Raw genomic sequence first — 24,914 nt, forward strand, 5'->3', positions numbered from 1 at the left:
AGTTTGATTTCATTGGATGTTGTGTCACTCTTTACTAATATACCGATAGACTTAGTATTGGAAGGTTTATCTGAGAGATGGCATTTCATCTCTGATAATTGCAGTCTTAATAAATCAGAGTTTCTAAATGGCATTAGTTTAATATTAAGCTCTACATTTTTTACTTTTAATAACACCATATATAAACAAACCTATGGAACTCCGATGGGCTCCCCTCTTTCTCCCATAGTCGCTGATATAGTATTACAAGATTTGGAATCTAAAGCTCTAAACCTACTTAACTATAAACCGGTTTTTTTCCACAGATATGTCGACGACCTTATTTTGTCAGTACCTAATAAATAAAAAGTAATCCATTATTTTTTCGGTAGATGGCTGTAGTGTTCGATATCTCGTAAAGTATCGATCAAACAATTTCAAATTTATGCTCGTTGTCAAGGTAACATTTAACACTAAAAAACATTGTTTTACTTTTTTGTTTGGTCCATTCAGTTCTGAGTTACAGGGTGTTAAAAATGGAAGTCAACAAAGAAAAAATTCGGTACATTTTACAGTTTTTGTTCGATAAAGGCGAAAATGCAAGCCAGGCGGCTGTAATTGTGAATGGTGTTTATGGTGCCAATACTGTAACAGCTAATTACACGCAATTTTGGTTTCGTCGATTCCGTGGAGGCATTTTTGATGTTAAAGATGCACCTCGCACAGGCAGGCCCGTCGTCGAAAATGTCGATAAAATCATGAAAATGATCGAAGTTGACCGGCATGTTAGTAGTCGTAGCATCGCCCAGGAGCTGAAGATCGACCACAAAACAGTTTTAAACCATTTGGGCAAAGCAGGATTCAAAAAGAAACTCGATGTTTGGGTGCCACACCAATTAACACCAAAAAACATGATGGATCGAATTTTCATCTGCGAAGCCTTGGCCAAACGAAATGAAATCGACCCATTTCTTAAACGGATGGTTACTGGGGATGAGAAATGGGTCACATACAACAATATTGTACGAAAACGATCGTGGTCAAAGCGCGGTGAAGCAGCTCAAACGGTGGCCAAACCAGGACTAACGGCCAGGAAGGTTCTACTGTGTATTTGGTGGGACTGGAAAGGAATAATTTATTATGAGTTGCTTCCGTATGGCCAAACACTAAATTCAGATCTGTACTGTCAACAACTGGATCGTTTGAAGCTAGCGATTAATGAGAAACGGCCAGAATTGGCCAACAGAAGAGGTGTTGTGTTCCATCAGGACAACGCCAGGCCACACACGTCTGTAGTGACTCGCCAGAAACTCAGGGAGCTTGGTTGGGAAGTTTTAATGCATCCACCATATAGTCCGGACCTGGCACCAAGCGATTACCACCTTTTTCTCGCATTGCAAAATTTCCTGAGTGATAAAAAATTGGGATCAAGAGAGGATTGTGAAAATCGATTACTAGAGTTTTTCGCCAATAAGGACCAAGACTTCTACGAGAGAAGCATTATGAAGCTACCTTCAAAATGGCAACTAATTATACAACAAAACGGTGCATATTTGACCCAAATCGGACAATCCGAAATATGTTAAATAAAGTCTTGAATTTCACGCAAAAATAATGGATTACATTTTCCCCAACCAATATATTAAACATACGTTAAACACTTTCAATTCGCTACACCCGCGTATTCAATTCACAATGAAAAAGGAAAAAAACCATAGTTTGAGTTTTTTGGACATCAAGTTAATATCAAAAGACAATAAAATTACATGTGATTGGTTTAGAAAGCCGACGTTTTCTGGAAGATACTTGAATTTTCTTTCACAACACCCTATGTGTCAAAAAAGAGGAACGATCATCGGTCTGATTGATAGGGTAATTTTATTATCTCATTCTTCATTTCACTAGGATAATATAGAATTGATTATTAACATCTTAATAAATAATAATTACCCGGTAAAATTCATTTTTGACACTATTAACGATAGACTCAAAACTCTTTTTTATACTAGAAGTAATGTTAACAACAACAGTCTAAATCAGTCGAAGGATTCTCATTTGTTTTTTACTGTGCCTTACTTACCAAAGGCTACTGAACAATTGATAGGTATTACAAAAAAAGTCGATACTAGATTCTCCTACATGAGCATGAATAAATTAGGTAAATTTATTAAAACACATAAAGACAAAATACCTAAAGGAGCGAATACGAATGTAGTTTATAAAATTAACTGTAAAAACTGTGATGCCTCATATGTGGGTCAAACTAGCAGAAAACTGAATACTAGGATAACTGAACATAAAAAACATATTAACAGAAAGTGTTCCAATAAATCAGTTGTTACTGATCATAGATTAGAGTTCTCTCATGAATTTGATTGGGATGAGGTAATAATTTTAGATAAAGAACCATATTACAATAAAAGACTTATATCAGAAATGTTATATATAAAAAGACAAACTAATGAATTGAATCTACAAAACGACACTGAATTTTTGCCTGATATATACAATAATATTATAGATTCTTTACCAAAATTGCCAGGGTTTGTAAACAGACCTTAATATGTATAATAAAGGTGAAACACCGAGTTACTGCCTCATTTAGGATTGGGAGTTGAGACGGTAAAAGCGTTCTGTCTTTAGTAAACTTTTGTTTTTGAAAAAACTGTGTCTATGAGATCTCGCGTCTGATACTTGTAACTTCTATAAAATAATCGCCAATTTTATTTGAGTGAGTGTACAGTGCATGTTATTTTTCAAAAGTATAGTGAATAATTGAATATTATTTATTTAGATCTCCATTTAATGTCTAACAACATTTCAATATGACGATTCAATCAAGATATCTCCCTTGACCAATAAATCAGGAGGCCTATACACAGTGATTGCATGGCACTGTCGCTCGATCTCAGTATGTATCAAAAAATTTGCACTTGTCACACGCGATGACTTATTTAGAAACATATGTAATGAGACAAAAAACTGACTTTTTATTATCTTGACATCGTTAATTGCTGTCTTTAATGTTCAATATTACATTTCAATTTATATAATATTTGTATTGCGCTGAGGAAGGCTCGAAATGTCAGCCGAAACGTTCGCTCTAATGTGTATTTCTTATGTATATATTATTTCGTTAAAATGCGAATAAATGATCACTTCTTATTTATTTCTTGCTACGTTCAAATGAAGTTTTTTTTTATATATTTTTTAATATCAACTGACAACTTGTTATGTTTAATAGCTCTTATAGCCCTTCTTTGTTTACAATTATTAATTTAACAGAGCTAATTACTAATTTTATTTAAATTATGGTTACGTTCCAAATGACGTCAATTCATTTTTTTGTTCTATTTGCGATAAATCATTTACTGGTGGTCTATCACAAATATATCGACATGCAGAATCCAAAATTCATATGACTAATGAAAAAAGTAAAATAACGAACAAAGATTTGAATACGCAAAATGATAATGAGTTGCTTTTGTCGTTTAATGAACGAAAAAAATCTGCGGAAATACGATTTGCCGCATTAATAACTGAAAAAAATATATTTCATCAAACTGCAACAGAAATTCTCCATTTTTTCAACAAATAAGTAAAGATTCAAATGTATTACAAAGCATGTGCATGGGTCGAACAAAATGTAAAAACATAATATCGAATGTTTTGTGTCCAGTTGAAACAAAACGTGTGGTTAATAGAATTCAGAATGTGAAATTTTCTATTTTTGTCGATGAAACATCCGATATAACTAATGAAAAATAGATGATGTTTTTTGTTAGATACGTTGATTTCAAGACTTTAGATGTTCAATCACAATTAGTGAAATTAATTAAATATTGATGCAAAAGACAGCAGTGCTGAAACATTATTTAATGCATTTCAATCTGAAATGTATAAACTTCAAATTCCATTTTCAAATATTCTTGCCCTGTCATGTGACAATGCATCAGTGATGACGCGCAAACATTTATCTTTTAAAAAAAATTCGAAGAAAAATGTAAAAATTTATTAACATTTGCATGTCCTTGCCATTCTACCGCATTGGCTGTGCACGCTGCATGCGCTAAAGTGCCCGCAGTTTGCGATGAATTTTTAAAAAAAATTACTAATTATATTAATACCAGTCCGAAATGTTCAGCTATTTTTAATAAATTTGCTGAATGCTTTCAAGAAACTAATCGTAAAAATTTAAAGTTATGTGATACTCGATGGCTTTCACATTATTCCTGTATTGACAGACTTCTTGAATCGTGAGATACAATAAAATATTTTCTTTATGACACGGTTATTAACGAAAAATCAAAATCTGGTGAATATTTATTATCTGTTATGGAAAATGTGGATACAAAAGCCTATTTTTTATTTTTAAAATATGTTTAATATTTTTAACCAATTTAATGTTTTTTTTCAAGCTGCTGAAACTAGAATTCATTTGTTGCAGCCCAGATCTGTCAATTTTCTTGTTCAAATTTCTCAAAACTTTTTGAAACCGGAATTATTAAAACATTTACTTTTAAATGTAACAATTTTTGAGAAACAAAATCATAAAACTCTAAATGACATTACTTTAGGATCAGAATGTGAAGAATATCTTCAAAACTTAGTAAAGGAAGGATATGCTAATGTTATTGCAAGTATTCGAGAAAATTGCTTACAATTCTATATAATTGCTGCCGAAGAAATTAGAAAAAGATTACCGGTTTATGACAAATTTGTATATAAATTAAAAGTTTTTGAAGCCCACACATCTTTGTTTGACGAGAATAGAGAAACATCTTATAATGTTATTTTTGTCGCGAAAACTATAGGAGATTTTGATGAAGATGGCTTAAAGAAAGAATGGCTTGCATTAAATTCTGATTTTAATACAGAAGAAAAACAGAATCTTTCACAATTAAATTTCGATAATATGTGGAAAAAAAATTTTTAATCCAATAATGTTAATAATTGCAAATATCCAAATTTAAGATCACTTTTGAATGCAATTAGATCGCTTTCCCACCTCAAATGCTGATCCAGAAAGAATGTTTTCAATTTTAACTGAGTTTAAAACAAAAAAACGAAACAGACTTTCATCGACTTGTGTAAATGCTACTTGCGTATTTAAATCAGCGTTAAAGGCTAGAAACGAAACTGCATTAAAAATAGAAATTAATGAGCAGCATTTATCTCTTATGTCAACAAATAACTTAACTATATAAAAATTCTGAAAAAAAAAAAAGAAAAATAGTGTTACACTATATGTTGCAGATAATAATGATATTGAAATTTCCTCATTGTTTAATAATATATCTTTCAACGAGCAAGGTGTGTAAAAAAATATTTTGTTCATAAAGAACACCACACTTATAAATAAAATAGTGCAAAAAATATTTTGTTGGTAAAGAACATCACAACTGTAAATAAAATGGATGTGCAAAAAAATATTTTGTTCGTAAAGAACACACCTATAAATAAAATGGATGTGCAAAAAAATATTTTGTTCGTAAAGAACACCACACCGGTAAATAGAATGGATGTGCAAAAAAATATTTCGTTCGTAAAGAACATCACACCTGTAAATATAGTTATGTTTTTCTCTTTTTTTCTTCATATACAGTATATAATATTATGTGGTATAATAGGGCTCTTGGCGAAGGTAAACTAAAAAAGAACCTAACGCGCCTTTAGTGGAACCTCTAGGGTGGTGTGGAAGACCGCTATTATAATAAATATCTTTCTATTCTCTTCTTTATTTAAATCTTTTTAAACATGTAATAGCTTCGGTAAACAGATTTTTTACACCAACTTTTTTGTAATTGTCGGACACGGACATCTCAAAATTTTTACGGTATATATTTATTAGCAATGTAAAAAATATCGATATTGTATTTAACGTTATAAAAATATTTATGTTGTAAAAATAAATAAATAAATGTTTAATTTAAATAAATAAACATATAATAAATAAATTATACACATATATATATTAAAAAAATTAATAATTATGTATATATATTACATTTAAAAATAAAATCTCGACGGCAATCGGAGCCTATGCGGATGACATGCACAAAATTAATAAATTAAAATGAGATCTCAAGTCAAACTCATTTATTAAATTCTAAACGTTTCGACCCACTTCGGGTCTTCTTCAGTAGCTGCAAAATACAAAGAAACAAAAATAGAAGATAATCGGTACAATCAGAAAATTATAAAACTCGTATACATACAATCCGCAAATAAATTAAATATCATTCTCCTCCCTATTCAAACCGTCCGGCCGTCGGAGTGTCTCCCTAACGGTGACCATCGTCAGGAAGGAAGCGGAGCAGTGACTCCCTTACCAACACTAATTAACATGGTATAAATTAAACGTAGAACAATTCACAAGAATTAAAAATTAAGAACCGGGAAGAACACTCACCCCGACAGCAAAAACAGAGAGAAGACGATGCTACACGTGACACATCACTCTAACGACTGTGCGGTATTCTACTTCGACACAGTCGATACATATATACGCAAAAAACAAATATAAAAATAAAATATGAAAATAAAAATAAAAATAAAAACAACTAAACTAATCGGCACTCATGTCAAAAGTCTAACAAAAAAAACCCAGCTATGTAAAATCACAAAGCTAGATTTTGGTAAATTTTTCTATTAACAGATCAAGATTCTCGTTTAATTTATCAGTGTCGCTATGTAAATTTAAACTATTCCTGTGACGTTTTATGTGGATCATTTCGGATATCAAACGTTTACCTAAAAAAGGCTCCTCGTCTAAGACTTTTACATCCTCCCAATTAAATTCATGGTTCAATAATCTATGTTCCGATATGACTGATAATTGTGACGCGTTTCTTTTTATGTTGTTGCGATGTTCTTTCATCCTAGTTTTCAACAATCTACCCGTCTGCCCTACGTACGACGCATCACAATCCATACAATCAATTTTATAAACTACATTATTATGGAGTTCTCTTGGTAACTTATCCTTGTGTACTTTAATAAATTTACGGAGACTGTTAATTGCTGTATATGATGGAATGACATCCAAATCACGTGTAATGTCCTCGATTCTCTTCGATACATTATTAATATACGGAATAATAAAAGTACGAAACTTTTTTCTGCGTTAGAATCTTGTCATTGCATACATTTGCTCTATTGTTATGCAACTTATTATTATAGCGGAAGAACAACTTTTTTAACCGCGCTTGTAATGTATAAAATATCAAATTGAGAGGATAATTATTAGACAAAAGAACTCCAATCATAGACTCAAAGTTAACTTTATGGAATTTCGGATGAGATAGCCAAAAAACTCTATCTATGAGGCTGATAATGGTGCCTTTTTATGACAGAGAGGATGCTGCGATTCAAAATTTAAATATCAGGTAGATATTCAGGTAGATATTTAAATTTTGAATCGCAGCATCCTCTCTGTCATAAAAAGGCACCATTATCAGCCTCATAGATAGAGTTTTTTGGCTATCTCATCCGAAATTCCATAAAGTTAACTTTGAGTCTATGATTGGAGTTCTTTTGTCTAATAATTATCCTCTCAATTTGATATTTTATACATTACAAGCGCGGTTAAAAAAGTTGTTCTTCCGCTATAATAATAAGTTGCATAACAATAGAGCAAATGTATGCAATGACAAGATTCTAACGCAGAAAAAAGTTTCGTACTTTAATATTCCGTATATTAATAATGTATCGAAGAGAATCGAGGACATTACACGTGATTTGGATGTCATTCCATCATATACAGCAATTAACAGTCTCCGTAAATTTATTAAAGTACACAAGGATAAGTTACCAAGAGAACTCCATAATAATGTAGTTTATAAAATTGATTGTATGGATTGTGATGCGTCGTACGTAGGGCAGACGGGTAGATTGTTGAAAACTAGGATGAAAGAACATCGCAACAACATAAAAAGAAACGCGTCACAATTATCAGTCATATCGGAACATAGATTATTGAACCATGAATTTAATTGGGAGGATGTAAAAGTCTTAGACGAGGAGCCTTTTTTAGGTAAACGTTTGATATCCGAAATGATCCACATAAAACGTCAGAGAAATAGTTTAAATTTACATAGCGACACTGATAAATTAAACGAGAATCTTGATCTGTTAATAGAAAAATTTACCAAAATCTAGCTTTGTGATTCTACATAGCCGGGTTTTTTTGTTAGACTTTTGACATGAGTGCCGATTAGTTTAGTTGTTTTTATTTTTATTTTTATTTTCATATTTTATTTTTATATTTGTTTTTTGCGTATATATGTATCGACTGTGTCGAGGTAGAATACCGCACAGTCGTTAGAGTGATGTGTCACGTGTAGCATCGTCTTCTCTCTGTTTTTGCTGTCGGGGTGAGTGTTCTTCCCGGTTCTTAATTTTTAATTCTTGTGAATTGTTCTACGTTTAATTTATACTATGTTGATTAGTGTTGGTAAGGGAGTCACTGCTCCGCTTCCTTCCTGACGATGGTCACCGTTAGGGAGACACTCCGACGGCCGGACGGTTTGAATAGGGAGGAGAATGATATTTAATTTATTTGCGGATTGTATGTATACGAGTTTTATAATTTTCTGATTGTACCGATTATCTTCTATTTTTGTTTCTTTGTATTTTGCAGCTACTGAAGAAGACCCGAAGTGGGTCGAAACGTTTAGAATTTAATAAATGAGTTTGACTTGAGATCTCATTTTAATTTATTAATTTTGTGCATGTCATCCGCATAGGCTCCGATTGCCGTCGAGATTTTATTTTTATTGTAACACAATAATTCGAGCCGAGATTAATAGTTTTTTTTTTATATTATATTACATTTGTTCATTTATTTTTATAACATGAATAATAGGAGACGCGGTAGTGTCTCCGGCCATGTTCAAACCCTAAAAGACCTTAAAAGACACTACAAGTCTCCTTATCCTGCACCATCAAAGTCCATTTTATGGGGGTGTAGAACTACTAAAATATAAAAAATTTTGAATTGCACGTAATATAACCTGAAAGGCGGCATCGCCACGAGTAATTTGAGCCAAGAAGGAATAAAATCGGTCAAGCCGTTCTGGAGATACAAGCGGTCAAAAAGTGACGTTTTTCATGAAAAATGAAGTAACGTCGTCTTCTTCTTCTTCTTCTTCTTCTTCTCTGTCCGCGTCCGCTGACGTCATCAGGATTATATAATATATATATAAATTTCTTCTCACCTTTCACTCACACCTCCCTCAACTTTCGCCCACCCCTTTCCCTCCCACATACCGCCCCCCACCCCCACCCCCACCCCCATTTCTACCCCTCTTTTGCCCTAACTCACCCTCTTTTGCCTCTTTCACCCTCTTTCGTCCTCTCTCACCCTCTGTTGTCCTCTTTCACCCTCTTTCACTCTCTTTCGTCCTCTTTCACCCTCTTTCGTCCTCTTTCACCATCTTTCGCCTCTTTCACCCTCTTTCGTCCTCTTTCGTCGTCTTTCACCCTCTTTCGTCCTCTTTCACCATCTTTCGCCTCTTTCACCCTCTTTCGTCCTCTCTCACCCTCTTTCATTCTCTCTCACCCTATTTCACCCTCTTTCATTCCCTCTCACCCCCTTTTGTCCTCTTTCACCCTCTTTCGTCCTCTTTCACCATCTTTCGCCTCTTTCACCCTCTTTCGTCCTCTTTCGTCGTCTTTCACCCTCTTTCGTCCTCTTTCACCATCTTTCGCCTCTTTCACCCTCTTTCGTCCTCTCTCACCCTCTTTCATTCTCTCTCACCCTATTTCACCCTCTTTCATTCCCTCTCACCCCCTTTTGTCCTCTTTCACCCTCTTTCGTCCTCTTTCACCCTCTTTTGTCCTCTCACCCTCTTTCGTCCTCTTTCACCCTCTTTCGTCCTACCTCACCCTCTTTCGTCCTCTCTCACTCTCTTTTACCCTCTTTCGTCCTCTTTCAACCTCTTTCATTCCCTCTCACCCTCTTTCGTCCTCTTTCACCCTCCTTCGTCCTCTTTCATTCTCTCTCACCCTCTTTCGTCCTCTCCTCACCCTTTTTCATTCTCTCTCACCCTCTTTCACCCTGTTTCGTCTTCTTTCACCCTCTTTCATTCCCTCTCACCCTCTTTCGTCCTCTTTCACCCTCTTTCGTCCTCTTTCACTCTCTTTCGTCCTCTCTTACCCTCTTTCATTCTTTCTCACCCTCTTTCATCCTCTTTCGTCCTCTTTCACCTTCTTTCACTCTCTTTCGTCCTCTCTCACCCTCTTTAATTCTCTCTCACCCTCTTTAATTCTTTCTCACCCTCTTTCGCCCTCTCTCATCCTCTTTCGACCTCTTTCACACTCTTTCGTCCTCTCTCACCCTCTTTCGTCCTCTTTTACCCTCTTTCGTTCTCTCTCACCCTCTTTCGACCTCTTTCGTTCTCTTTCAACCTCTTTCGTCCTCTCTCACCCTCTCTCACCTCTTTCACCCTCGTACGTCCTTTCTCACCCTCTTTCGTTCTCTTTCACCCTCTTTCGCCTATCTCGTCTTCTCTTACCTTCATTCGTCCTCTCTCACCCTATCTCCAAAAAATCATAAAAATGAAAAGGTCAAGCCATGTTCAAAAAAAGGTCCTCAAAAATTTAAACCTAGTCTGTACAATGAAAAATAATTACTCGTAATTCCAGAGTTCCAATTTGTTAATATCGAATAATGTATTTGTTTCAAGTAATGGCAGTAGAGTCAAATACATACCTACGTATATGCAGTTTTTGCTGTTAATTGTACTTGAACGAAAAAAATAATTAAATGATTTAAATATAGCACATTTTAAATCAAGAAACTTATATAATCGAACTCTGTTTAGGAAAAGGTAGAACATTTCATTTGCCTCTGCCTTTACAAGAAACATTGGATAAGGTATGTCCTCCGGAAGATCCTATAAATTTGAATCACGAGTTGCACATTCTCGTTCGAGGTATACCCAAGGAATCTAAAGTGGTTTGGGAAAATTTGGTAGATATTAATAAAATGTATAAAGCTTTACAATGGTTGAAAGAAAATAATCCTCAATACTCAAAAATTCGTCTTCCAGCGTCATCTGATGATCTATTAAAGGATAAGTTGCAGGAAACAGAATATAGGATTGTCGATGAGGAAAGCGACAATGACGAAATAAATGAGGTGGTTGAGGAATTACCAGCATTGAATTTGTACAATGTACAGCAAAACAAAAATAATAATGATCAAACCGTTTTAAAACGTACGGCTTTTCTCACACAAATCACTGAACATTCGGATATTAACGATCAGTATACAATATACCCAATACACGCAAAAAGAATCGATAACGAATCTGCATTGAAGCTTTATCAAATGGTGAAAATTGAAGATTTTTCAATGGATAATCGTTATAAATATCTGGATGTCATGTGTTTCCCTGATTTATATCCTGATGGTGTCAATGGGCAACGAGAAGATAGAAACTTTGCATTGCCGGAATATTTATAGATTAGAACACGATTGATGTCGAAACATAGTAGATTCAGGTTGAATCTGCAGTATCTGTTCTTCCTTCTCAATGATGCTAACTACCGACAGTTGAAAAGTGGTATCTATTATATGATGATGGTTACTAACCCACGAGAGAGGATACACTGCTGGTAGATACTTGAACGAATTGAAAGGTTACCAATTAGAATCGAATTTAATGAGTATTTTCGCAAAATTGAGAAATACGGATCAATTTTGGCGACAACCGTCCAATAATGTAAAATGCATGACTTTGCATTACGGTCCAGCGACGTGGTTTTTGACTTTGAATCCTAGTGAATGGAAATGGTCCGATTTGGGTGAATATTTACGAGATATGAATCCCGATAAAGAGAAGTTAGGCATCAGCGAACTAATCGCATATGATCCTGTAAATACTTCTAGATTCATGTGCATAAAATTCAAAGCCATGATTGATTTCATTTGTTCGTCCGATAATCCAATAGGAAAGGTTATTCATTACTTCTGGCGACTGGAATATCAACGTAGAAGTATCCAGCACATGCATTGTATGATTTGGATAAAAGATGCTTCAGTATTAAGAAAATTGCCGGATGAAGAAGTTGCTACGTTTATTCAAAAATACGTAACGTGTGAAATTCCAGATGAAAATGTTTCGCCAACGTTGTACGATACGGTAATAAGTGATCAGAATCATAAACATAACTCGTATTGCATGCGTACGAAAAAAACGGAAACTAATATATACAGAAAGTGTCGGTTCGATTTTCCTCGGCCAGTTACTGAGAATTTCGTTTTAAGAGACGTTATCACTTCGATAGTCGGTAGAAAAAATTTACGCAGTAAGAGCAGATTGTACGATCTTCCTCGCAAGGAGTCGGAAAGGTTTATAAATGATTATAATCCGTCTATCAAATTAGCCTGGGAGGGAAATATGGACATACAATTTATTAGAAAAAATCAGAGTTTTTAAACTCATATTTAACAAAATACACGACAAAGTCGGAAAAATGCAATACAGACTTTGAAGTGATAGATTCGAATAAGTCCTTGGCATCGAAACTGTGGAATTTTGCAATGCGTTCATTAATAACAGAGAATACGGTGCTTTAGAAGCTGCGGATACACTATTAGGGAATCCCTTGTACGGTACGGATAATGATACCATGGTCAAATGGGATCGATGTTAATGAGGTGAGAAATAGAAAAGTTAAAACATTTAATGAAATTTAAGCTCTCGATGAAAATTCTACGAATATTTACTGTTCGTCACTCATCGATGATTACTATCCAAATAGACCTCAGGAATTAGAATCATTGAATTTGTACGATTTTGGCAGATTCTGGGAAATTACGAAACAGATGTCAAATAATGACGAAGTCAAGTGTTACAAACTGGCATCGGGTTTATTTAAAAAAAAACGAAAAAAGGGTTATTTAATTAACCATTATCGATTTAATATAAAAACTGAGCCCGAAAAATACTTTTACTCGCTGCTTCTTCTGTTCAAACCATGGAGAGATTTGAGTGAACTCAAAGGTACATTCGAGACTTACACGGATGCCTTTAAGAATTCAGAGTCTGTTTTAACGAAGGCAATGAAATATTACGAAAGGCTCGAAGAAATACAGAAAGCTTTTGAGAACGTTGCTGAATTAATCGAGAAGCGCGAAAATGATCTGAAAACAGCAGACAGAGACAAATCCGATGACGATGAACTGGATTGTAATCCGATAGAAGCTGACGACGCGATGAAAGATCTGGAAGATTTTGGTAAGATTGACCGATTGATTTATCGCAAATGATGTCGCAATTGAACAAAGACCAGAAAAGAGTCTTTGATGGAGTATGCCAAGTTTTACAAGATAAGAATCAGATTCTGCGACTGTACGTAAGTGGCGAGGGTGGTACAGGGAAAAGTTTTCTAATTGAAACGATTAAACATTGGATCAGAATAAATTTGGAAAAAACGACTGCTATATCTGCTCCCACGGGTATCGCAGCATTCAATATCGATGGCTTGACAATCCATAGAATGTTTCAACTACCGGTTAGTCATGAATCTACACCAAAATATACGCAATTGTCAGACATGGTCTTGAAAACTTTGAGAGACAAATTAAAGAATGTCGAATTATTTATAATCGAAGGAATTACATGTAACAATGCAATGATGGATTTAGGAACGACGTTATTCAGTGATGGTCAAGCCTATGTAGGTTTGTCACGAGTAAGTAAATTGGAAGGCCTACATTTGATAAATTTCAATCCAGCATCAGTTAAAGCAAACTCGAGAGCCATTGTAGAATATAATCGACTGAGATCTATATTCAAATCTGAACTGCCACAAATCAATCCGTCCGAGAAAAAGGTTGTGAAAATGTACGATCGTCGATGGGATATCCCTAATATCATTGATGATATGCAGAATTATGATTGTAAGGAACCAGAAAGTATAGTTACGTGGAAAATATATGGCCTTTACAATAACGATGCTGTTTCGTGTTACGCTAATGTAATATTACAATGTGCGTTTCATTGCGTACGTATTAGGCAACAAATACTGAAAAATAAAGCATCGAATGCATTGATTGATGCAATCTGCGCGTATGGTAAACGTAAATATTGCAACATTCAAGCGGTTAGAAGATCTGTCGGAAAACGCTTCGAAGAACGAACACAACAAGATGTTTCGGAATTTTGTACGGCTCTAATGTCGACGTATTCCGATATCAATGATGTATTAAAACTCGAATTAAAGCACGTAACATGTTGCTCGAATGTCAAATGTAATTACAATGTAACTAAGCTGGAAAGCAGTAGTTTGTTAATATTACCTATACATTCGACATTAAAAAGGAAAAAAGGTGTCACTCTACAAAGTTTGATTAATGTAGAATTTTCTAAATGGGAAACGATAAACGGCAATTGTAACGAATGTAAGGGCACCGTGTTGAAAAAGAAAACCGTAATCGAATCAACTTTATCCGTCGTAGTAATACAGCTCAATTTATATACTTTTGTAAACGGTGCTTCTAAAAAAATTATCAACAATCGGATTACCGCCGTGCCGACGAGTAATATCACGATTAATAAAAAAAAGTACAAGCTAATAAGCGCTATATTTCACGAAGGTGAAGAAATGAATCGTGGTCACTACACGTGTATGTTGAGAGCTGACACAAAATCGGAAAGGTATTACTCTAATGATATGGAAGTGTTGAAGAAAAAATGGCCCAAAGGAGCACAAGGGGCATACATATTGTTCTTAGAACAGATTAAATAATGGCGCTGTATAAAGGCTGCCGTAAACGCTACATTAAAACATCAACTGTTCTAGCGCTGTATAAAAGTTGCCGTAAGCGCCAAAATAAAATATCGGCTGCTCTGGCGTTTTATAAAAGCTGCTGTAAGCGCTGCATTAAAACGAGTGCAATAAGTTTCTAATTTGACCTAGGCTTAATGACATTTCAAAAAGTATCATCAAGAAAAAAATTATCAGACAGAAATATGTATGTCGTGTTAAAATCGGAGAAACGAAGAAAAATATATGGTTGCGTTCTCACGAGAATGGGCGATGGAGGGGCCCATTCTTTATTTTCAATATTTATACCAGAATATAAACTCATTCTGTTGCAATTGAAATAAATGTGCAATGTATCGTTAAAAGTTATTACAATTATACAAACATTTACATATATGATTAAATAAAATATATATGTATACTATAATATAATTATATATTTTATATATGTACATATATACCATATACTTCAATTATTTTGAACTGTATTGCATAAATTGTTACTTATACAAAGTTATGTGATAAGAATCGAAAATACATATATTTGTAATACTTGAATTACTAGAAAGCTGCTTTATATATCTGTACTTTAAAAAGTAAGTGATATCCTAAAAAAATCATAAAAATGAAAAGGTCAGGCCATGTTCAAAAGAAGGTACTCAAAAATTTAAACGATCTAATAATAAATTATCACGAAAAGTAACTGATATGTTATTCAAGGTGCCAGTTCAAAGTGAACATACGTAAAGTGTATATTATCTAAATTTAGTAATAATATATTACCATGAAAAGTAACTGTGATATTTTATTCAAGGTGCAAGTTCACATTGAATATACATACATATAAGTAAAATTGATTACAATTTGATTCTAGAAAATAAGTGCGATATGTTATTCTTAGTGCACAAAATATAATAGTCGTTTATAGAGATTTGATTTGAAATTCATACTAGCCCGTACAATGAAAAATAATTGCTCGTAATTCCAGAGTACCAATTTGTTAATAACTCAGAAAAATAACATGGCGGCCTGCTCTCAAAAAACTTTCGATGGGTAGAATAAATAATTGAAATAAGAGTTGTGAAAATTGTATAAATTAAAAACCTCCAATCTTTCTTTAGTAAAATTTCGAATTTTCGTATCAACTTTCGATTTGTGTTATACCGTATTTTCAGGGAGTAAGTTATTGATCAGAAAACTTTGCCTTGTTGCTCGAAACGGGTGTATATTAAGTAAAATTTATAAATGTACAGTTCTCAGGTCAACTACAAATAAAGCTATACGCTTAAAAAGTTTACTAATTATTTGTCGTAATATACAATAAAAAATTACATATTAATTATTCAAGATACAAGTGAGAAATAAATATCATTAAAATATACAAAAAAAATTTATCAATTTGACTCTGAAAAGTAAGTGATATGGTTCTCAAAGTGCAAGGTGTCATTTGACTTACAATTTTCTTCAGAAACACAGAAGAAAAAGGTATTTGTATATAGTTTTGTATATTCACTTCGTTGTGTGTGTAGAGCTTTTAAAAATACGTCAATCCTTATTCTAATCTAATCTTCTTCTAATGTAATACTTTTCGTATTTCAAATGTTGTAGTAATTATTCTGTAAGAGCTTCGACATTATTTCTAAATGAACATCGAGAAACATCATAGTTTTTTGAGAGCAGGCCGCCATGTTATTTTTCTGAGTCATTAACAAATTGGTACTCTGGAATTACGAGCAATTATTTTTCATTGTACGGGCTAGTATGAATTTCAAATCAAATCTCTATAAACGACTATTATATTTTGTGCACTAAGAATAACATATCGCACTTATTTTCTAGAATCAAATTGTAATCAGTTTTACTTATATGTATGTATATTCAATGTGAACTTACACCTTAATAAAATATCACAGTTACTTTTCATGGTAATATATTATTACTAAATTTAGATAATATACACTTTACGTATGTTCACTTTGAACTAGCACCTTGAATAACATATCAGTTACTTTTCGTGATAATTTATTATTAGATCGTTTAAATTTTTGAGTACCTTCTTTTGAACATGGCCTGACCTTTTCATTTTTATGATTTTTTTAGGATTTTTATATCGTTAAATACAATGTTAATATATTTTAATAAAAAAGCTGTAAAAAACGCATCGCATTATCCGTCGCCCCGTCGATCAGCGCCTTCGTTGTCCGCCTGGTAGAAAAGAGACAGGAAAGAGTATAGCTGTCCTCTTTTTTTATCCGAAGTTTGCTGAGCGCCGGCAGCACACGGACATACGATTTTCGCTTGTGTGCGGCACGGTACTCGGCCTGAAAATGGCACCACTGGCTCCACGCCCAGGCTCCGGCGCTGTACGCCGTGTCCCAGGCGATTCCCGCCGAGAACCCGACGCTTCCTCGCCTTCTCGCGGCGCTCCACGCCCCGGCGTATCACGCCACGAGCCAGGCGCTACTCGTCAAGGACACGGTGCCGACACACCACCAAGAAGGAAGATACTCCTCCTCAACGACGTCCCGCTGCCGCTGCCCCGGCCTAACATTCGACACTGCGACTTCGAGGCCAAACGCCGTAAGTCAGGTACCAAATGTACCAGCGGAACGGACACCGAAGCAGACGTCAAGAGGCCCAAATAGTCCCCGAAGGAGCTGATCCCAGAGGCCCGAAAGGCGTCTATTCTGGTGTGTCTACCAGCTCCGGTCCCCAATACCATTATTTTGGAACCTGAGTTGGAGTTACACCCCTCGTCGCCAATAAGCATTTCGTCGAACGACGGAAGCTCGAAGCGACCGCGAACTCCACGCTTCCTGCCGCTTACCACGGAAATACAGCAACGCAGGTCCGTAAAGACTCAGACTGATCCTTGGACATCAACTCTGGAACAAGGGACACAGACTCCCGCGGCCCCGAGTAAGGTCGATCAATCAACGCAGACCAGGAAGCGAGGCGGCCAGAGGAAATACGCCCCCCTTGATTATTTATTACATAGACATGCAGCCAACTGTATATAATGTAAAATAAATATCAACATGTTTTAATAACTGGTGTATTCTCTTGAAAGACCTAGTGTCCCTGCGAATCCTAAGCGATCAATCTTCCCTGCTCTTCGAACTGTAGATAATAAGTACAAATAGTAGTACGTAACCTACATAATGATTAATCCATTTTCTTAAAATTGCAAATCCTTTATAAATAATTTTTCATTATACAGAACTATTTATTGTCAGACACTTCAGCTTTCAACTCGGTTGAATTTTATAAATTGTATTACAGGGCATCAGATCTATTTTTTTACCTTTTTTAAATTACTTATTTGCGCCAGGGGAGGGCAACCTAGCTACGCCCATTTGCGTGACGTTCTTTATCTGATATAATTATTTTTTTTTAATTAGTTACAAAAAATGTACAGTGTATACACGCACATAGAGATAGTCGTCACACCCTTATAAAGTGGCGACTGTAGGCTTGGCAACAACACATCATCTACACGATACAGAAACAGCAAATAGTGATCCATCATCATGTTATGAAATTTTATTCGCAGATAAAAGATAAAAAATTACTTCGTGGTACCACCCTGCCTGAATAAATAAAAGTAAAAAACAAATGCGAAAAAATACATTGTATACATGTGCACTGAAAACACATGAATTATATTATGTAGCGCTGTAGTGCATTGCATACTTATATCTAGGTCAGGAAAGGTAGCGTGTCTCAATCAAATATACACGTATTGTACGGACGATAATTAATTTTATGTGCACCATATACTGATGTTTGTTGTTGATGAAAATTAAAAAAAAAAACTTGTTCATTGAGAAAGCTTAATAAGTGAATTAAAATAGTGAAGAAACAATGTGCAAGATTTTAATTTACTATTAATTCTAAAAAAATGTAAGGAATTTTTATTTAACAGTTGTATATAATTGTCATGTTGTTTGACTTTTTGATTAAAATTTAGAACGTTCAGTAAGATAGTCCAATCGCATGATCGATGAATAATTAGAATAATCGATGAATAAATAAAGTTAAACTACCCCAATCGTTAATTTAATGATCTATACATTAAGATGCTAATATAATTTAATATTTTGTAGTACTCGTATATATGTATCATAGTACATAAAACATAAGCTATATTTAGAATTAAATATATAGTAATTATACAGTATAGGGGAGCCACTCGGATGACTTTGACCCTGACATACATATATGTATCATAGTACATGAAACATAAGCAATATTTAGAATTAAATATATAGTAATTATGCAGTATAGAGGATGCCACGCGAATGACTTTGACCTTGACATATGTTGTCAAGGTTATGATCCTGAACAACCTCCAAGAGGTTTGAGATGGCGATTATTATGTATTAAACATTATAAACAAAATAAGTTTTCAACTCTTTACGCGAAGCAAGGTTCAACCCAAACTTATGTGTCTAATAGCGTTTTCGATTGGGAAAAAGTTAGTGCGCACCAATGCGCACTCAGTTCACACGAACACTGGACAAGTTCCATGAGTTACACTGAAAAGTGCAGGTGGAAAAAAACACGCCGAAATTTTCAATGCCACTTGAGTTGTCTTGATCGCGGGAAGAACAAAAAGTAACTTCGACATCTCGTGTTTAGTTAAGTAATGATTTTTATTATATGTAATTAAATAATATAGAAGATGATCAAGAATATCACGTATTTATCAATAATTGTACACACTTACATGCAATGGCACAAATAAAAAAATTTTAATCTAATCTTTAAGTTTTTACTAATATTTGATATTATTCATTTATGATTGAAAGCATTTTCATAATGGAAAAAATAAATATCGAGTGCAGTTTCTGTGAAATTGTTGGATCATATAAGACTATATTGAATCATATTAATTGCGATCATCCCGATCCAGAAACTAACAATTGTGAATCCCAGGCTGGATGTAGCAATGTTCAGGAATCGGAAGAAAATTCAGAAGTAGACGAGACTGATAATAGCAAAAGTAATATATTTGTTTCTTGTGGAAATTATAAACAAATAATCAGGAGACGCGGTAGCGTCTCGCTAAGTTATATCTTTTATTCGTCAAATTAAAATACAATCTACAAGAAAACAAAAAATATCGAAAAATATCGAAAAAATAGCGAAAATATCGAAACAATAGCGAAAATTATCCGTAGGACGCTACTGTGTATCCTTTACCGGATGTCACACAATTTTCGTAACTTTGAAAACAAAAATTTGAAATATTTCATAAACCGGAACATATTTTTCAAAAGATGACCATATCAATCGAAAGCGCGATTTTTTCCGAGTAAAATGAGACCTTAACGAAGTCGATAGCGCCATTGGTTGCGGAGCTATGAATTTTTATAGTTATTTTTTGGTCAAAAATCTGTCACTTTTTTTAAGACTACTCATCGGTTTTGTCCGCGGTCACCTATCCCGAAAAAGTGAGTTTGTCCGCAGCTGCTTTATCTTAGCCACGGTCACCCATCCCAGTACAGTGACATTTTCCCCAGCTGCTTAACCTTTTAAGCAACCAAACAAAAAATAAACTCTCTCTCTCTCTCTCTCTCTCTCTCTCTCTCTCTCTCTCTCTCTCGCTCTCTCGCTCTCTCTCTCTCCCCCTTTCTCTCTCTCGCCCTTTCTCTCTCTCGCCCTCTCTCGCTCTCTCTCTCTCTCTCTCTCTCTGTCTCTCTCTCTCTCTTTTTCCCCCGCCTCTGTCTTTCTCCTTTATATTTAATAATCTTACAGTCACTTTAGGGTTTGACTTCGGAAAAATGTTAAAAAGCTGAATTTTGGTGCAAACCTTCTTTTTTGCATAAGATTGGAGAAGAAAAAATTACCATTATTATATAGTGGCCGTTAAGAAGAAAAATTAAACAATTAAGACTCAAATTTTGTCTTTTGCAAATATCTAGTGAATATCGATTTTACAGAAAAAACAAAAAAAATGCAAAAGTACAAAATTAATTTTGCATAAAAAATGTTATCAATAAGTCTTTCATACAAGTAATACTTTTTATGTAAATAATTTTGCAAGACGTACGCTGCGCGGTGAATTCACGGAGCGTGCTGACAGACGTTATGTGGATTGAACCGTTACACGCTCGCACAAAAATGTCATAACTTTTGAACAAATTATTGTACAAAAATGAGTGAAGAATCATTGAGAAACCAGAGATTTCAACTTTGTAATGCAACCTTTTGTTATTCTACGCTAATACTTTAAAATTTTACGATAGTTTAAGCAAAATGTTACACGTAATGTTTGTGTTCTCTCATTACATTAGTAACAAGTAGTGTTAAAATTTTTAGAAAATTTATCATAAAATAACAAAACAAATTACATTAAAAACCTGAAATCCCCAGATTTTCAACGGTTCCATTTTCATTTCTGTTCGATAATTTGTTCAAAAGTTATGACATTTTTGTGCGCGCATGCAATACTTTAATCCACATAATTTCTGTTGGCACGCTCCACCACTCTCTGTTATTATAGAAAAAAGTTATAGAATACTTTATGCAAAATTGTCCATTCTTTAATTTTCTACTTTTGTCTATCTTTATTTAAAATGAAAATATAACAAGATGTTTGCAAAATAACAGAATTTGGATACTAATTGTTTATAAGAGTTTTAACAAGGCTCTGTAATATAAATATAAATTTAACGTATAAGACGGGCAACAAGAGCCAAATCGCGGATGACAATGCGTTATCCTAACGAAACTAAATAATTTTTCGTTAGAATTAAATACCGGTGCACAAGGCACCAAATTTTTACTTGGACACGGCCAAGATTTTAAATATGAAATAATCTCATATTTTGAGATTTAATTTCAATACCCCTTTAACCCCCCTACGGAAAATAAATAAATGAATGCAAGAGAAAAATATAGATCCGAAAATCGCTGAATCGGGAATCGAACCCGAGACCTTTCACTTGCCGGGCGACTGCTCTTCCAGCTGAGCTATTCAGATCCTTTCGATTCTATACTTTTCTCTGTTATATATATTAATGTTGGTAAACAAACGCATTTTTTAAGCCAGCGTGTATCAAATATAAGAGTTTTAACAAGGCTCTGTAATATAAATATAAATTTAACGTATAAGACGGGCAACAAGAGCCAAATCGCGGATGACAATGCGTTATCCTAACGAAACTAAATAATTTTTCGTTAGAATTAAATACCGGTGCACAAGGCACCAAATTTTTACTTGGACACGGCCAAGATTTTAAATATGAAATAATCTCATATTTTGAGATTTAATTTCAATACCCCTTTAACCCCCCTACGGAAAATAAATAAATGAATGCAAGAGAAAAATATAGATCCGAAAATCGCTGAATCGGGAATCGAACCCGAGACCTTTCACTTGCCGGGCGACTGCTCTTCCAGCTGAGCTATTCAGATCCTTTCGATTCTATACTTTTCTCTGTTATATATATTAATGTTGGTAAACAAACGCATTTTTTAAGCCAGCGTGTATCAAATATAAGAGTTTTAACAAGGCTCTGTAATATAAATATAAATTTAACGTATAAGACGGGCAACAAGAGCCAAATCGCGGATGACAATGCGTTATCCTAACGAAACTAAATAATTTTTCGTTAGAATTAAATACCGGTGCACAAGGCACCAAATTTTTACTTGGACACGGCCAAGATTTTAAATATGAAATAATCTCATATTTTGAGATTTAATTTCAATACCCCTTTAACCCCCCTACGGAAAATAAATAAATGAATGCAAGAGAAAAATATAGATCCGAAAATCGCTGAATCGGGAATCGAACCCGAGACCTTTCACTTGCCGGGCGACTGCTCTTCCAGCTGAGCTATTCAGATCCTTTCGATTCTATACTTTTCTCTGTTATATATATTAATGTTGGTAAACAAACGCATTTTTTAAGCCAGCGTGTATCAAATATAAGAGTTTTAACAAGGCTCTGTAATATAAATATAAATTTAACGTATAAGACGGGCAACAAGAGCCAAATCGCGGATGACAATGCGTTATCCTAACGAAACTAAATAATTTTTCGTTAGAATTAAATACCGGTGCACAAGGCACCAAATTTTTACTTGGACACGGCCAAGATTTTAAATATGAAATAATCTCATATTTTGAGATTTAATTTCAATACCCCTTTAACCCCCCTACGGAAAATAAATAAATGAATGCAAGAGAAAAATATAGATCCGAAAATCGCTGAATCGGGAATCGAACCCGAGACCTTTCACTTGCCGGGCGACTGCTCTTCCAGCTGAGCTATTCAGATCCTTTCGATTCTATACTTTTCTCTGTTATATATATTAATGTTGGTAAACAAACGCATTTTTTAAGCCAGCGTGTATCAAATATAAGAGTTTTAACAAGGCTCTGTAATATAAATATAAATTTAACGTATAAGACGGGCAACAAGAGCCAAATCGCGGATGACAATGCGTTATCCTAACGAAACTAAATAATTTTTCGTTAGAATTAAATACCGGTGCACAAGGCACCAAATTTTTACTTGGACACGGCCAAGATTTTAAATATGAAATAATCTCATATTTTGAGATTTAATTTCAATACCCCTTTAACCCCCCTACGGAAAATAAATAAATGAATGCAAGAGAAAAATATAGATCCGAAAATCGCTGAATCGGGAATCGAACCCGAGACCTTTCACTTGCCGGGCGACTGCTCTTCCAGCTGAGCTATTCAGATCCTTTCGATTCTATACTTTTCTCTGTTATATATATTAATGTTGGTAAACAAACGCATTTTTTAAGCCAGCGTGTATCAAATATAAGAGTTTTAACAAGGCTCTGTAATATAAATATAAATTTAACGTATAAGACGGGCAACAAGAGCCAAATCGCGGATGACAATGCGTTATCCTAACGAAACTAAATAATTTTTCGTTAGAATTAAATACCGGTGCACAAGGATTATTTTCCGTAGGGGGGTTAAAGGGGTATTGAAATTAAATCTCAAAATATGAGATTATTTCATATTTAAAATCTTGGCCGTGTCCAAGTAAAAATTTGGTGCCTTGTGCACCGGTATTTAATTCTAACGAAAAATTATTTAGTTTCGTTAGGATAACGCATTGTCATCCGCGATTTGGCTCTTGTTGCCCGTCTTATACGTTAAATTTATATTTATATTACAGAGCCTTGTTAAAACTCTTATATTTGATACACGCTGGCTTAAAAAATGCGTTTGTTTACCAACATTATATATAACAGAGAAAAGTATAGAATCGAAAGGATCTGAATAGCTCAGCTGGAAGAGCAGTCGCCCGGCAAGTGAAAGGTCTCGGGTTCGATTCCCGATTCAGCGATTTTCGGATCTATATTTTTCTCTTGCATTCATTTATTTATTTTCCGTAGGGGGGTTAAAGGGGTATTGAAATTAAATCTCAAAATATGAGATTATTTCATATTTAAAATCTTGGCCGTGTCCAAGTAAAAATTTGGTGCCTTGTGCACCGGTATTTAATTCTAACGAAAAATTATTTAGTTTCGTTAGGATAACGCATTGTCATCCGCGATTTGGCTCTTGTTGCCCGTCTTATACGTTAAATTTATATTTATATTACAGAGCCTTGTTAAAACTCTTATATTTGATACACGCTGGCTTAAAAAATGCGTTTGTTTACCAACATTAATATATATAACAGAGAAAAGTATAGAATCGAAAGGATCTGAATAGCTCAGCTGGAAGAGCAGTCGCCCGGCAAGTGAAAGGTCTCGGGTTCGATTCCCGATTCAGCGATTTTCGGATCTATATTTTTCTCTTGCATTCATTTATTTATTTTCCGTAGGGGGGTTAAAGGGGTATTGAAATTAAATCTCAAAATATGAGATTATTTCATATTTAAAATCTTGGCCGTGTCCAAGTAAAAATTTGGTGCCTTGTGCACCGGTATTTAATTCTAACGAAAAATTATTTAGTTTCGTTAGGATAACGCATTGTCATCCGCGATTTGGCTCTTGTTGCCCGTCTTATACGTTAAATTTATATTTATATTACAGAGCCTTGTTAAAACTCTTATATTTGATACACGCTGGCTTAAAAAATGCGTTTGTTTACCAACATTAATATATATAACAGAGAAAAGTATAGAATCGAAAGGATCTGAATAGCTCAGCTGG

At 34.4% G+C, this 24,914-nt stretch overlaps 1 pseudogene; it reads left to right on the forward strand.

Annotated features, from left to right (window-relative positions):
* Positions 1-515: 515 nt before the first annotated feature.
* On the forward strand, positions 516-1,565 carry LOC114946381 (histone-lysine N-methyltransferase SETMAR pseudogene; annotated as a pseudogene).
* Positions 1,566-24,914: the final 23,349 nt, after the last annotated feature.

The sequence above is a fragment of the Nylanderia fulva genome, unplaced genomic scaffold (assembly GCF_048542155.1).
Source record: "Nylanderia fulva isolate GAGA-0341 unplaced genomic scaffold, ASM4854215v1 Scaffold140, whole genome shotgun sequence".
Taxonomy (NCBI): domain Eukaryota; kingdom Metazoa; phylum Arthropoda; class Insecta; order Hymenoptera; family Formicidae; genus Nylanderia; species Nylanderia fulva.